Below are 16,733 nucleotides of genomic sequence, written 5' to 3'. Positions count from 1 at the left end.
CTATCACCTCACTCATCTGTAAACTCCACAAAAATGGGATCATATCTGTTGTGTTCACTATCATATCCTAGCATGCTATACATGATAGCTATTCAAAATAACTGAGTGAGCAAATGAACCGAAATACCACCTCGTTCATGAAAAACACTGTCAAAAACTCATATCCCATAATAAAAGCCATATATGATAAACCCACAACAAATATTATCCTCAATGGTGAAAAATTGAAAGCATTTCCCCTAAAGTCAGGAACAAGACAAGGGTGCCCATTCTCACCATTACTATTCAACATAGTTTTGGAAGTTTTAGCCACAGCAATTAGAGAAGAAAAAGAAATAAAAGGAATCCAGATTGGAAAAGAAGAAGTAAAACTCATACTGTTTGCAGATGACATGATCCTCTACATAGAAAACCCTAAAGACTCCACCAGAAAATTACTAGAGCTAATCAATGAATATAGTAAATTTGCAGGATATAAAATTAACACACAGAAATCCCTTGCATTCCTATACACTAATAATGAGAAAATAGAAAGAGAAATTAAGGAAACAATTCCATTCACCACTACAATGAAAAGAATAAAATACTTAGGAATATATCTACCTAAAGAAACAAAAGACCTATATATAGGAAACTATAAAACACTGATGAAAGAAATCAAAGATGACACAAATAGATGGAGAAATATACCATGTTCATGGATCAGAAGAATCAATATAGTGAAACTGAGTATACTACCCAAAGCAATCGATAGATTCAATGCAATCCCTATCAAGCTACCAACGGTATTTTTCAGAGAACTAGAACAAATAACTTCACAATTTGTATGGAAATACAAAAAACCTCGAATAGCCAAAGCAATCTTGGAAAAGAAGAATGAATTGGAGGAATCAACCTGCCTGACTTCAGGCTGTACTACAAAGCTACAGTCACCAAGACAGTATGCTACTGGCACAAAGACAGAAAGATAGATCAATGGAACAAAATAGAAAGCCCAGAGATAAATCCATGCACCTATGGACACCTTATCTTTGACAAAGGAGGCAAGAATATACAATGGAGAAAAGACAATCTCTTTAACAAGTGGTGCTGGGAAAACTGGTCAACCACTCATAAAAGAATGAAACTAGAACACTTTCTAACACCATACACTAAAATAAACTCAAAATGGATTGAAAATTTAAATGTAAGACCAGAAACTAAAACTCCTAGAGGAAAACATAGGCAAAACACTCTCTGACATCAATCATAACAGGATCCTCTATGACCCACCTCCAAGAGTAATGGAAATAAAAGCAAAAATAAACAAATGGGACCTAATTAAACTTAAAAGCTGTTGCACAATGAAGGAAACTCTAAGCAAGGTGAAAAGACAGCCTTCAGAATGGGAGAAGATAATAGCAAATGAAGCAACTGGCAAAGAATTAATCTCAAAAATATACAAGCAACTCCTGCAGCTCAATTCCAGAAAAATAAATGACCCAATCAAAAAATGGGCCAAAGAACTAAACAGACATTTCTCCAAAGAAGACATACAGATGTCTAACAAACACATGAAAAGATGCTCAATATCACTCATTATCAGAGAAATGCAAATCAAAACCACAATGAGGTACCATCTCACCCCAGTCAGAATGGCTGCTATCCAAAAGACTACAAGCAATAAATGCTGGAGAGGGTGTGGAGAAAAGGGAACCCTCTTACACTGTTGGTGGGAATGCAAACTAGTACAGCCACTATGGAGAACAGTTTGGAGATTCCTTAGAAAAAATGGAAATAGAATTGCCATACGACCCAGCAATCCCATTTCTGGGCATACACACCGAGGAAATCAGAATTGAAAGAGACACATGTACCCCAATGTTCATCACAGCACAGTTTACAATAGCCAGGACATGGAAGCAACCTAGATGTCCATCGGCAGACGAATGGATAAGAAAGCTGCGGAACATATACACAATGGAATATTACTCAGCCATTAAAAAGAATGCATTTGAATCAGTTCTAATGAGGTGGATGAAACTGGAGCCTATTATACAGAGTGAAGTAAATCAGAAAGAAAAAAACACCAATACAGTATATTAACACATACATATGAAATTTAGAAAGATGGTAACAATGACCCTATATGTGAGACAGCAAAAGAGACACAGATGTAAAGAACAGACTTTTGGACTCTGTGGGAGAAGGCAAGGGTGGGATGATTTGAGAGAATAGCATTGAAACATGTATATTTTCATATGTAAACAGATCGCCAGTCCAGGTTTGATGCATGAAACAAGGTGCTCAGGGCTGGTGCACTGGGATGACCCTGAGGGATGGGATGGGGAGGGAGGTGACAGGAAGGGTCAGGATGGGGAGCACATGTACACCCATGGCTGATTAATGTGAATGTATGGCAAAAACCACCACAATATTGTAAAGTAAATAGCCTCCAATTAAAATTTTAAAAAAATCTCATATCCACTTTCTTATTGAATTCTGAATATTGTCAGAATCAGCATCATAGTTGTAGTACCTAATTTCTATGCAATTGTTTGGTATTAGACTTATTTCTTAACTAGACATTCAATGTATTTTTATGCTTCTATGCCTATCTCACAGGGTCTATGTAAACACTAGACGTACAACAATCACAAGTAACATTTATTCATTAGAGTGCTGATGTTTTTTATAAAAATTCAATTTATATACAACTTTGTAAGAAAGCAGCTATTCTGTAGAATAGGTTAGACATGCATAAAGCCTTTTCTGTTGCCTACATTTTATATTTCAGAAATCATTCAGCAGAATTAAGGTTCACCATTTGGCAGAGAAATAATCTAGAAAATCTGATGTCCCAAAGTCTGCAGCTCATTAATTGCACAAAGCAGACTGCTCTGAGTTTTCTTGGTGGAGAAGTAGAGAACTAGAATGAGTATATCAGGGTGATTTGACTTGCTAGCTGTCATGAGTTTTGAAATGCTATGGTTAGCACACTATCGGTAGACTGTAGGTTACTATGCCCTCCCAATTTGAGTTTCCCATTTTCTGTGGCATAATTTAGAAATTAAATATCTCATTCAGATACTGACAGGTATGCTATTCCTCTAGTTCACTAAATTTATAGTACAGTAAAACTATCATTTAGGCCTTCCCAGGTGGCTCAGTGGTAAAGAATGTGCCTGCCAACTGAGGAGACACAGATACACAGGTTCGATCCCTGGATCAGAAAGATCCCCTGGAGAAGCAAATGGCAACCCACTCTAGTATTCTGGTTTTTTTAACTGAAGGATAATTGCTTTACAGAACTTTTGTTGTTTTCTGTCAAACGTCAAGATGAATCAGCCATAGGTATACATATATCCCCTCCTTTTTGAACCTCCCTCCCTATCCCACCCTTCTAGATTGATACACAGCCCTTGTCTGAGTTTCCTGAGGAATTTATTTGCAGGACAGCAATGGAGAAACAGACATAGAGAATAGATTTATGGACATGGAGAGAGGGGAGGAGAGAGAGACATGTATGGAGAGAGTAACATGGAAACCTCCACTCCAGTATTCTTGCCCAGAAAATCCCATGGACAGAGGAACCTGGTGCGCTACAGTCCATGGGGCTGCAAAGAGTCAGACACTACTTGGCAACTAAGTGTCACACAGTGAACTATAACTTACAATCTTCGGTAAATAAAACAATATAATTAACAATTTTACAGTAAATCTATAATATACAATTTAGTGGGTGCTCAAAGTTATGACCAACCTAGATAGCATATTCAAAAGCAGAGACATTACTTTGCCAACAAAGGTCCATCTAGTCAATATGGTTTTCCCAGGGGTCATGTATGGATGTGAGAGTTGGACTGTGAAGAAAGCTGAGTGCCAAAGAATTGATGCTTTTGAACTGTGGTTTTGGAGAAGACTCTTGAGAGTCCCTTGGACTGCAAGGAGATCCAACCAGTCCATTCTAAAGGAGATCAGCCCTGGGTGTTCTTTGGAAGGAATGATGCTAAAGCTGAAACTCCAGTACTTTGGCCACCTCATGCGAAGAGTTGACTCATTGGAAAAGACTCTGATGCTGGGAGGGATTGGGGGCAGGAGGAGAAGGGGACGACAGAGGATGAGATGGCTGGATGGCATCACTGACTCGATGGACATGAGTTTGAGTGATCTCCGGGAATTGGTGATGGACAGGGAGGCCTGGCGTGCTGTGATTCATGGGGTCACAAAGAGTCAGACATGACTGAGCGACTGAACTGAACTGAAAAATATCTTTATAGTGAATTATATATATATATATATATATATATATATATATATATATATATAAAGACAATATATATATATAAAGACAATATATATATATAAAGACAATTTCCTGGTTCCAAATAGGAAAAGGAGTACGTCAAGGCTGTATATTGTCACCCTGCTTATTTAACTTACATGCAGACTACATCATGAGAAATGCTGGGCTGGATGAAGCACAGCTGGAATCAAGATTGCTGGGAGAAATATCAATAACCTCAGATATGCAGATGGCACCACCCTTATGGCAGAAAGCGAAGAACGAAAGAGCCTCTTGATGAAGGTGAAAGAGGAGAGTGAAAAAGCTGGCTTAAAGCTCAACATTCAGAAAACAAAGATCATGGCATGCAGTCCCATCACTTCATGGCAAATAGATGGGCAAACAGTGGAAAGTGGCAGACTTTATTTTGGGGGGCTCCAAAATCACTGCAGAACACTTGCTCCTTGGAAGAAAAGTTATGACCAACCTAGACAGCATATTAAAAAGCAGAGATATTACTTTGCCAACAAAGGTCCATCTAGTCAAAGCTATGGTTTTTCTGGTAGTCATGTACAGATGTCAGAGTTGGACTATAAGGAAAGCTGAGCGCCGAAGAATTGATGCTTTTGAACTGTGGTGTTCGAGAAGACTCTTGAGAGTCCCTTGGACTGCAAGGAGATCCAACCAGTCTATCCTGAAGGAAATCAGTTCTGAATATTCATTGGAAGGACTGATGCTGAAGCAGAAACTCCAATGTTTGGCCACCTGATGTGAAGAACTGGTTCACTGGACAAGACCCTGATGCTGGGAAAGATTGAAGCCGGGAAGAGAAGGGTACGACAGAGGATGAGATGGTTGGATGACATCACCGACTCAATGGACATGAGTCTGAGTAAACTGCGGGAGTTGGTGATGGACAGGGAGGCCTGGTGTGCTGCAGTCCACGGGGTCTCAAAGAGTTGCACACGAATGAGTGACTGAACTGAACTGAAAGATAATTAACAATAACTAAACTTCATTATGTAGTTACTACCTGCCAGGCACTGCTCTTAGGGTATTACATGTATTAATTCATTGACAATCATACCATTATTGTTGCTATTTTAGAAATTTGAAGAAATTGAGGCACAAAAGGTAAGAGACCAGTCCAAGGTCATATAAGCAGTAAACAGAGGAGCTGAGGTTCCAACCAAGGCAGTCTGGTCCTGAAGCCCCACTCTTAACTCTATATTATACTGCCTCCCTCAAAAAAGCAAATTACAGTACAATGGTTAAAAGTTTAAAAGCCTTGAAATTATCAACAGAATAATATCCACTAATCCATAAAAATGTAACTAGCAATGTCTCAATTTATGCTTGCTTATTAACTTTTATTATATGTTCTCTTAGTACAGTTCACATTCTAAGCATGTGGTAAATGTCAAAGTCTTGCCAAGTTCAAAGATGTGCTTACTGTAAAGATAAAAAAGGGAGGAGGGAGGGGGGTTCAGGATGGGGAACACGTGTATACCTGTGGTGGATTCATGTTGATGTATGGCAAAACCAATACAATATTGTAAAGTAATTAACCTCCAATTAAAATAAATAAATTTATATTAAAAAAACATAAACCATTTCTTTTCCTGGGAGAACTCTGAGACTACAAATCAAATAAGACTAGCACCATTTTAAGTATTAGGTTATTCAGCATATCTTTTAAAAACGTATAATTAGCCAAAAACAAAACTATGAGTCTTTACTTTTAGGGAATTTCATTTGAAAGTACTAAGGAAATTTTGAGCTAACAATAATTTTTAATCATCAAATCAGTTTGCTCATTCATACTTTCAAATAAGATAAATGAGTATTTCCCTCTTTAGGACAAACAAGGAACTTAATTACAATAGACCTGATTTTGCTCAAATGTTATGTATTCTTTTTAAAATTTCCCTGGTTTCCCAGTGGTTAAGAATCTGCTTTCCAATGCAGGCAACTTGGGTTTCATCCCCGGTAGGGAACTGAGATCCTACATGCCATAGGGCAACTAAGTACCCGTATCACAACTAGTGAACCCATGCCTGCAACAAGAAGCCCTTGTGCTGCAACTAGAGAGAAACCCTCAGGCACTCCAACTTGAGGAAGTCCGCATGTTGCAACAAAGAGCCCATGTGACACAATGAAGATCCAGTGCAGTCAAAAATAATAATAATAATAATAAATTTAAAAAACAGGGGTAGGAAGGAGGTTCAAGAGGAAGGGGACATATGTATACCTATGGCTGATTCATGTAGATGTATGGCAGGAGAAGGCGATGGCACCCCACTCCAGTACTCTTGCCTGGAAAATCCCATGGACGGAGGAGCCTAGTGGGCTGCAGTCCATGGGGTCGCGAAGAGTCAGACGCGACTGAGTGACTTCCCTTTCACTTTTCACTTTCATGCACTGGAGAAGGAAATGGCAACCCACTCCAGTGTTCTTGCCTGGAGAATCCCAGGGACGGGGAGCCTGGTGGGCTGCCGTCTATGGGGTCACACAGAGTCAGACACGACTGAAGTGACTTAGCAGCAGCAGTAGCAGCATGACAGAAACAGAAACAACATTGTAAAGCAATTATCCTCCAATTAAAAATAAATTAAAAAAAAAGAATGCTAGGATCATAAAAACTTTTTTAAATATATAAATAAGTATTTACTTATTTGGCTGCACCAGGTCTCTGCTGTGGCATGCATGAGGGATCTTTTAGTTATAGCATGCGAACAGTTGCAGCATGTGTGACCTAGTTCCCTAAACAGGGGTTGAACCTGGCACCCCTGCATTGTCATAGCCACTGGACCACCAGAGAAGTCCCATCAAATATCTATGTATTTTTAAAAACTACAGTTCCTTTATGTTTGATAAGAACATAGTTTCTAAAGCCAGACTGACTAGCTTTAAACCTCATTTTAGCTGCTTGCTAGGTCTAGGAATAAAATTTGGCCCTAAGAAAGAATGTGTCAACTTTTACCAAACTGCAAACAATAGACAAAGTAAAAGATAAATTTTTTTCCATAACAGAGGAACAGTTCTGGGCTTCTTCACTTTGTTGTTATTGTTGTTCATTCTGAGCTTGTCCGACTCTTTGCAATCCCATGGACTGCAGCATGCCAGACTTCCCTGTCCTTCACTATCTCCTGGAGTTTGCTCAAATTCATGTCCATTGAGTCAGTAATGCCATCTAATCATCTCATCCTCTGCCATACCCTTCCCCCTTTGCCTTCAATCTTTCCTGTCATCAGGGTCTTTTCCAATGAGTCAGCTCTTCACATCAGGTAGCCAAAGTAATGGAGCTTCAACTTCAGTCTTTCCAATGAATATTCAGGGTTGATTTCCTTTAGGATTGACCAGTTTGATCTCCTTGAAGTCCAGGGGATTTTCAAGAGTATTCTGCAGCACCACAATTTGAAAGATCAACTCTTTGGCACTCAGCCTTCTTTATGGTCCAACTCTCACATCCTTACATGACTACTGGAAAAACCAAAGCTTTGACTATAGGGACGTTTGTCAGCAAAGTGACATCTCTGTTTTTTAATACACTGTCTAGGTTTGTTATAGCTTTCCTTCCAAGGAGCAAGTCTTTTAATATCATGGCTGCAGTCACTGTCTGCAGTGAAATTGGAGCCCAAGAAAATAACATCTGTCACTTATCGCCCTTAACTTGCCATGAAGTCATGGGACCAGGTGCCACGATCTAAGGTTTTTTAACGTTGAGTCTTAAGCAAGCTTTTTCACTCTCCTCTTTTACCCTCATCAAGAGACTCCTTAGTTCCTCTTCACTTTCTGCCATTAGAGTGGTATCATCTGCATATCTGAGCTTGTTGATATTTTTCCTGGAAATATTGATTCCAGCTTGCGATTCATCCAGTCTGGCATTTCGCATAATGTACTCTGCATATAAGTTAAATAAGCAGGGTAACAATATACAGCCTTGTCATACTCCTTTCCCAATTCTGAACCAGTCAGTTGTTCCATGTCTGGTTCTAGCAGCTGCTTCTCAACTCGCACACAGGTTTCTCAGGAGACAGATCTGCTATTTCCTTCTCTTTAAGAACTCTCCACAGTTTATTGTGACCCACACGGTCAAAGGCTTTAGCATTGTCAGTGAAACAGAACTAGATGTTTTTCTGGAATTCTCTTACTTTCCCTATGATCCAATGAATGTTGGCAATTTGATCTCAGGTTCCTCTGCCTTTTCTGAATCCAGCTTGTACCCCTGGAAGATCTTGGTTCACCTACTGTTGAAGCCTAGCTTGAATGATTTTGAGCATAACCTTGCTAGCATATGAAATGGGCACAACTGTATGATAATTGGAACATTCTTTGGCATTGCCCTTCTTTGGGATTAGAATGAAAACTGACCTTTTCCAGTCCTGTGGCCCCTGCTGAGTTTCCCAAATTTGCTGACATACTGAGTGCAGCACTTTCACAGCATCATCTTTTAGGATTTTAAATAGCTCGGCTAGAATTCTGCCAGCTTTGTTTGCAGTAATTTTAACTATGGTCCACCTGAATTCACACTCCAGCGTGTCTGGCTCTAAGTAAGTGACCAAACCATCGTGGTTAACCTGGTCAATAAGATGTTTTCTGTATAGTTCTGCGTATTCTTGCCACCTCTTCTTAATCTCTTATGATTCTGCTAGGTCCTTAACCATTTCTGATCTTTATCATGCCCATCCTTGCATGAAATGTCCCCTTGATATCTCCAATTTTCTTAAGGAGATTTTTAGTCTTTCCCATTCTATTATTTTCCTCTATTTCTTTGCAGTGTTCATTTAAGAAGGGCTTCTTATCTCTCCTTGCTTTTGTCTGGAACTCTGCATTTAACTGGGTATATCTTTCCCTTTCTCCTTTGCTTTTTGCTTCTCTTCTTTCCTCAGCTATTTGTAAAGCCTCCTCAGACAACCACTTTGCCTTCTTGCATTTCTTTTTCTTGGGGATGGTTTTGAACACTGATTCTGTATAGTGTTATGAATCTCTGTCCATAGTTCTTCAGGATTTTGCCTACCAGATCTAATCCCTTGAATCTATTTGTCTCCTCTACTGTATAAGCATAAGGGATTTGATTTAGGTCATACCTGAATGGTTAAGTGGTTTTCCCTACTTTCTTCAATTTAAGCCTGAACTCTGCAATAACAAGCTCATGATCTGACCCACAGTCAGCTCCATGTCTTGTTTTTGCTGACTGTATAGAGTTTCTCCAGATTCAGCTACAAAGAATATAATCAATCTTATTTCAGTATTGACCATTTGGTGATGTCTGTGTGTAGAATCGTCTCTTGTGTTGCTGGAAAAGAGTGTTTGCTATGACCAGTGTGTTCTCTTGACAAAACTCTGCTAGTCTTTGCCCTGCTTCACTTTGTACTCCAAGGCCAAACTTGCCTGTTATTCCAGGTATCTCTTGACTTTCTACTTTTGCATTCCAGTCCCCTATGATGAAAAGGATCTTTTTTGGGTGTTAGTTATAGAAGGTCTTGTAGGTTTTCATAGAACCAGTCAACTTCAGCTTCTTTGGCATTAGAGGTTGGGACATAGACTTGGATAACTGTGATGTTGGTTTGCTTTGGAAACAAACCAAGATCATTTTGGAGATTGCATTTAAGTACTGCATTTCAGACTGTTCTGCTCACTATGAGGGCTACTAAATTTCTTCTAAGGGTTTCTTGCCCATAGTAGTAGACATAACGGTCATCTGAATTAAATTCACCCATCCTCATCCATTTTAGTTCACGGATTCCTAAGATGTCGATGTTCACTCTTGGCATCTCCTGCTTGAAGATGTCCAACTTACCTTGATTCATGGACCTAATCTTCCAGGTTTCTATGCAATATTGTTTATGCTTTATAGCATCAGGCTTTACTTTCACCACCAGACACATCCACAACTAAGTGTGATTTCCGTTTTGGCCCAGCCACTTCATTCTTTCTGGAGCTATTAGTAATTGCCCTCTGCTCTTCCTGTAGCATACTGGACACCTTCCAACCTCGGGAGCTTAGCTTCTGGCATCATCATATCTTTTTGCCTTTTCATACTGTTTATGGGGTTCTCACAGCAAGAATACTGGAATGGATTGCCATTTCCTTCTCTAGTAGACCCCATTTTATCAGAACTCTTCACTATGACCCATCTATCACAGGTGGCCCTGCAGAACATGACTCATAGCTTCAATGAGTTAGCCCCTTCGCCACCACAAGGTGGTGATACATGAAGGGATCACTTATGCATAACAGAAAGAAAAAGTAAGATTCAAAATCCCATGACTTATCATTTGCCCTGAAGTTAAGAAACAGGAATTCAGGTTAGTTTTATCATAAACAAAGTGGACAAACTCTAAGGCAATCTTTTTTTTTTTTTTTACTGAGATATAGTTGATTTACAGTATTATGTAGGTTTCAGGTATTACAATATAGTGATTCACAATTTTTAAAGGTTATATTCCTTTATAGTTTTTATGAAATATTGGCTATATTTCCTGAGTTGTACAATATATCCTTTATAGCTTCTTTATTTCATATGCAATTGTTTGTACTCTTAATGTCATACCCGTATCTTGCCCCTCCATTCTTCCCTCTTCTCACTGGTAACCACTAGTTTGTTCTCTATTATCTATGAGTCTGTTTCTTTTTTGTTATATTCACTAGTTTGCTGTATTTTTCAGTCTCCACATGTAAGTGATACCATACAGTATTTGTCTTTCTCTGTCTGACTTATTTCACTTAGCATAATACCCTCCAAGTCCATCTATGTTGTTGCAAATGGCAGGATTTCATCCTTTTTTATAGATGCGTAATATTCTACCGTGTGTGTGTGTGTGTGTGTGTGTGTGTGTGTGTGTGTATGCAGTTGCTTTATCCATTTATCTGTTGATGGATGCTTAGGCTGCTTCAATATCTCAGCAATTGCAAACAATGCTATTATAAACATTGGGGTACACATATCTTTTCAAATCAGTCATTTTGGTTTTTTCAGGTGTATACCCAGGAGTAGAACTGCCAGGTCATATAGTAGTTCTATTTTTAGTTTTTTGAGAAGTTGCTATACTGTTCTCACAATGGATGTACAAATTTGTATTCTCACCAACAGTGTATGAGGGTTTCCTTTTCTTCACATCCTCATTAGGCAATCTTAATCATACTGTGACATTCAAGGTCAAATATTAATTTATTCCTTTATCTATCATCATACAATGAATTTAAGGCTTTAAAACAATCTGAAGGTTACAAAGGTTTTTATGACTAAAATAAATCCTGCTGCTGCTGCTGCTAAGTCGCTCCAGTCATGTCCAACTCTGTGCGACCCCATAGATGGAAGCCCACCAGGCTCCCCCATCCCCGGGATTCTCCAGGCAAGAACACGGGAGTGGGTTGCCATTTCCTTCTCCAATGCATGAAAGTGAAAAGTGAAAGTGAAGTCGCTCAGTCGTGTCTGACTGCAAGAGTACTGGAGTGGGGTGCCATTGCCTTCCTATTATTACCTAATTAGAAACAGATGAGCAAGATAAAATACCTTGCTTTAGATGGACAATACTTAATGACATACGACACCAATTTGATTGCTAATATGTAAAAAAAAGGTACTTACAGTTATGATAAGTAATTATTACCAAGATATTATGGCTATAAATCTGGACTAAAAATTGATATTAATAACTAACAGTAAAATAAAAGAAAGCATTTATTGGTCAAAATGAAATTAGCTGTATACAAACAATTAATATTAATATTACTGTTTTAATAATATTATTAATATACTTACCAATAATCAACACAATATACTTTCTATTTTAATACTATTATATTAATGATTAGTAGTTCAATTAGAATTCTTAGACTAAATAATTTTATCATTACCAAAAAAGCCAGACACCTTTTCTCCCTACCATTTTAAGTGAAAGGATCAACAAAGGAAATTACATGTACTCTTTAACAACTAAGCTCTCTAAGCTTTGGTTAGCTCAATATCAACTCTTAGTATCCTAATGACCCTAGAGATCAGCTACAAATTTATCCTAAATACACTGAACAATTTTGTTCAGCAGGCTCTCCACTGTGAAATTCTTGCCTTCCATTCTTCTATCTTTGTTGATAGTGTTTTAGGTCTTAACAGAAACCCTCTTAATGCCCTTTTCTCCTGAGTGGCAGGTAGCATGCTTCAAGTAAACATTCAGGAGTTGGGAAACAATTTTCTCCACATTTCCAAGAAATATACAGTGTTCTGTAAACTCAGGTGGGATCAGGGGAAGGAAGTAATTCCAGTATTATTCCCTCCCTATCTGCTTTGGTTGTGACATCATATACACAAGCAGATCAGAGCAATTACAATATCAAACAAAACACTTTAACTGTTTAGAAACAAAATTAACTAAGGTAAATAATTTCCGTAAGATGTGGAATAACCCATTTATTCCAATTAGTAAATTGTTAAAATGCTCCCCTAACTACAGGTCTGGAAAAATCTCCTGATTATAGGTCTAGAAAACCAAATGTCTACACTGCTGCTGCTGCTGCTGTCGCTTCAGTCGTGCCCGACTCTGTGTGACCCCATAGACAGCAGCCCACTAGGCTCCGCTGTCCCTGGGATTCTCCAGGCAAGAACACTGGAGTGGGTTGCCATTTCCTTCTCCAATGCATGAAAGTGAAAAGTGAAAGTGAAGTCGCTCAGTCGTGTCCGACTCTTAGCGACCCCATGGACTGCAGCCTACCAGGCTCTTCCATCCATGGGATTTTTCAGGCAAGAGTACTGGAGTGGGGTGCCATTGCCTTCTCCGAATGCCTACACTAGAGAACTATAAAGCAAAAATAGGTTAAAAAATTTAATCCTTCAGCCATAGTTGTATAATTCTAAAAAAAGATGGGCAACATGGGACAAAGCACTTGCTAATTGGCTTACTTTATATTCATTTCCTTCAAAGATAGAAGTATCTGTGAAAACTGATGTAATCTACCAATATCAATACATTTGAGCCCACAAAGATGATGAAATCAGTTTTCTAATAGTGCTGGAACATATTTGTGAAACCAGAAACACCTTACCCTTTCACTTTAATGCAACACATTCGAAAAGTATTGTGACACTATTTCTGCCATACTATCTCAGCAATTAAGTAAACAAGTGATATGAAAGCCATCTGAAGACAGATCTACAAATGAAACACATGGTTGCTGGGGGAACAAACTGAACTGAAATAGGCCAACTGTCATCTGTTTCTCTCCCACCCTGCACCCTCATTGTGATTTATATCCTAAGAAAGATTTGTTTAAAAGCAAAACTGTAAAACCTTTAAAAGGTGATCTCCCCTTAAATAAAGATGAGTAGAAGGATTTTTGAGACAAAACCCCCAAATATCTTTCTCATTTATGCCAATGCCTGTATTAAGACAGACAAATCTCTCCTCACAATTTACTTTCCCAACTGGCAAGAGAAAATTTTCACTCACTGGGGTGTCAAAAGTCGAGATGAAAGTTTGCCATGCATTTTTAAATATGTAGATAAAAGCAGTTATAATGAGGAATTTATAAGAAAGAATATGTTGCCTTAGATCTCTCACAGAAGTAAAGCTTGTGGTATGTTGGGGTTATTTTTGCTTGCTCTTTTTGAACTCAAATTGAATGTAAACTCTCTTAAGGCCAGGGACTTTGTCCTGTTTCTTGTGTATATCCCTACCACACCCCACACCTCAATACTACCTAATTCAATGTTCTGCACATATTCTCAATACAAAGTCATACTACTGTAGATGAAGAGGCTGTAATTAAAACAAATATCAGATGCTGAAAAAAAAAAAGGCTTGTGAAAAGATAGAAGAGTTGCTAGTGCTTAGGATAAACCTCAACATACACAACAAAAAGTGTCAAAGACAAAGAGTCCACAGAGTACAATAAGGATGGAGAGTAGCTTTACAGGGAAGGGGGCAGAATGAACAAAATGAAATGGAAACAAAAGTGTTCTCCCAGTTTAGTGCATACTCCCAGAACGAGACAAGAAGCAAGATATACAATTTCTTTACATTATTTCATTAACGGTGATCAGTCCATGTGACTTCCAATACAGTGCACAGACCTTGTACCATCAATTAATTAGGTAACATGGGCTATGGACGACCAGGACACCTCCTCAGGAGGGGACAAGAAAGCGACAGGGGGTCAGGACCTAATCTCCCCTCCTCTATGCTCTGCTAGGGGAGGTAAAACAAGACTGTAGTAAATACCTGACTTGTATAGAAGAGAGAGTTTGGAAACACCCTCATATTAAAATGATATTCTTGTTCCACTCAGTAGTACAGACAGACAGTACAGAATACCCCTCCAATAGAAGGGGACTGATATAGGACTTACCTGTATTTTTCTCTGTCCTATGGTTAAACCTCCGGAGCTACGCAGCCGGTGGCGGCAACAAATCCACACGCGTGGACTCCGATCTCACACTCCGGCAGAAGTCACCGTAGCCCCGGCGGCGATGGCGACGGCGGCGGAGACCACCGCGATTGCGGCGGCAGCCCCAACTCCTCCCTCAGCTGCTTCTCTTGCTCCACCCAATGCCGCCAGGCCACCGCTTTGACCCAACCCTCCCTCCCCTCGACTTCCGGGTGATGCCTCGACCGGAAGCAGCCAGCGAGGCGGAGGGACGCGTCACGTGAAAGGAGAAAAGCGCAGCGGACAGTCAAGCGTCTCCCGCCCCCTGCTGCTCCCAGGCTGACACACCGCTTCGGTTGGAAATTTTCCTTCTTGGTGCTGAGAGGCCTCTTCCCATTTCGCCAAGGGCAAAACAACGCCCTCCCGCCACCAAAATCCGTAGTTTCCTGATGTGAAACCAAGAAATACTTTAGACCTCCTTATAAATCTTCTGCGTAGTTCAGCCTCTCACAGCATGAAATTAACGTGCTCTTGTCAGATTGTGTAGCGTAACCCCGAGTGTGAATGTCAGAACTATGAACTTATCCCTCGATTGAGAAATGATCTCTGTACGCGCTCTGGTTAGGCCTTGGGAAATCACGTTCTTTGCGCGAAGTGGAATTCGCTTTGCTTCACTTCCGTGTTTCTCCAACAAAAAGGTGAACAGATGTACCTCAAAAGTTTAAAAAAATCCATGGCTGAGGTTTGAAAGAGTGACGTCAGATTCTGAGTTAGAATACCACATGTATGTGAACTCGTAAGGCTTTCTTGCAAAACAAATGCGGGGGACAAGGAGGGATCTGTTCCAGCTCAGCACCCTACTGAGAAACCTTGTAAGTGGATTCTGCTCTGCTTTTCACCATGCCAATGCAGTCAGTCAGGCTGGGCGGTTTCGCTCTCCGGAGGAATCGGTTTGTCTTGGGCGGGCCGGAGAAAACCCAAACATTGGAGCAAAACCAGAAACAGAACCAGAACACACTATTTCCTTTTGAGGAAACTAGTGAACTTACTAGTGGGCTTCCCTGGTATGTCCGCTGGTAAAGAATCCTCCTGCAACACAGGAGACCATGGTTTGATTCCTGGGTCGGGAAGATCTGCTGGAGAAGGGATAGGCTACCCACTCCAGTATTCTTGGGCTTCCCTGGTGGTTATGACGGTTAAGAATCCGCCTGCAATGCGGAAGACCTGGATTCGCTCCCTGGGTTGGGAAAATATCCTGGAGGAGGGAAGGGCAACCCACTCCAGTAGTCTTGCCTCGAGAATCCCCATGGACAGAGGAGCCTGGAGGGCTGCTTGCTATCCATAGGGTCGCAAAAGAGTTGGACACGACTGAGCGACTAAGCACAGCACACAGCAGTGAACTTACATGATTGTTAGCATTCAAGGAAAAGCTGTTTTATTCCCTGGAAGATTGTATAGCAGTAGTTTAGAATTTATTCATCCTGCATAACTGAAACCTTATACCCATTGATTAGCAACTCCTCATTTCCCTTACCCTCTGCCCCAGGCAACAACCGTTCTAGTCTCTGCTTGTAGGATTTTGACTATTTCAGGTTTCTTAGCTAAGTGGAACCATGTAGTAGTATATGTCCTTCTGTGACTGGTTTATTTCACTTAATGTTCTAAAAGTTCATTTATGTTGCCACATATTGCAGAATTTCCTTTTTTTAAAGTCTGAATAATATTCCATTGTGTGTATGTATGTGTGTGTGTGTATATATATATATATATATTTTTTTTTTTTCTTTAGTCATTCATCTGTTGATGGGCATTTAAGTGCTTTCCACGTCCTGGCTGTTTCATATAGTGCTGCAGTGATCATGGGAGTGCTACTATTTCTTCAATTCTTTTGGAAAAGTACTCAGAAGTGGAATCAGGGGATCATATGGTAGTTCTATTTTTAATTTTTGGAAGAACTTCCCTACTGTTTTCCTTAGCAGTTGCACCAACAATATACAAGGGTTCCACTTTCTCCACATCCTTGCAAACACATGCTGTCTTTTGGGGGTTTGTTGTTGTTACTGTTCATAGCCATTCTAACGTGTTTGAGGTGATATTGTGGTTT

General features: G+C 39.8%; 1 protein-coding gene across 3 annotated transcripts in view; it reads right to left on the bottom strand.

Moving 5' to 3' along the window:
* Positions 1-14,835, bottom strand: part of ATP7A (ATPase copper transporting alpha) — a 133,646-nt gene extending 118,811 nt beyond the window's left edge. For 2 of the 3 annotated variants that reach the window (XM_025277034.3, XM_044937332.2), the window contains exon 1: positions 14,612-14,835. The gene's annotated coding sequence lies outside the window, so the exon portion shown is untranslated. The remainder of the gene's footprint in view (positions 1-14,611) is intronic. The other variant, XM_006051892.4, reaches the window with a different exon arrangement.
* Positions 14,836-16,733: the final 1,898 nt, after the last annotated feature.

Source organism: Bubalus bubalis, chromosome X, assembly GCF_019923935.1.
Source record: "Bubalus bubalis isolate 160015118507 breed Murrah chromosome X, NDDB_SH_1, whole genome shotgun sequence".
Lineage (NCBI taxonomy): Eukaryota > Metazoa > Chordata > Mammalia > Artiodactyla > Bovidae > Bubalus > Bubalus bubalis.
The sequence above is the reverse complement of the archived record's forward strand: the minus strand, read 5'-3'. Positions and strand labels throughout refer to the sequence as shown.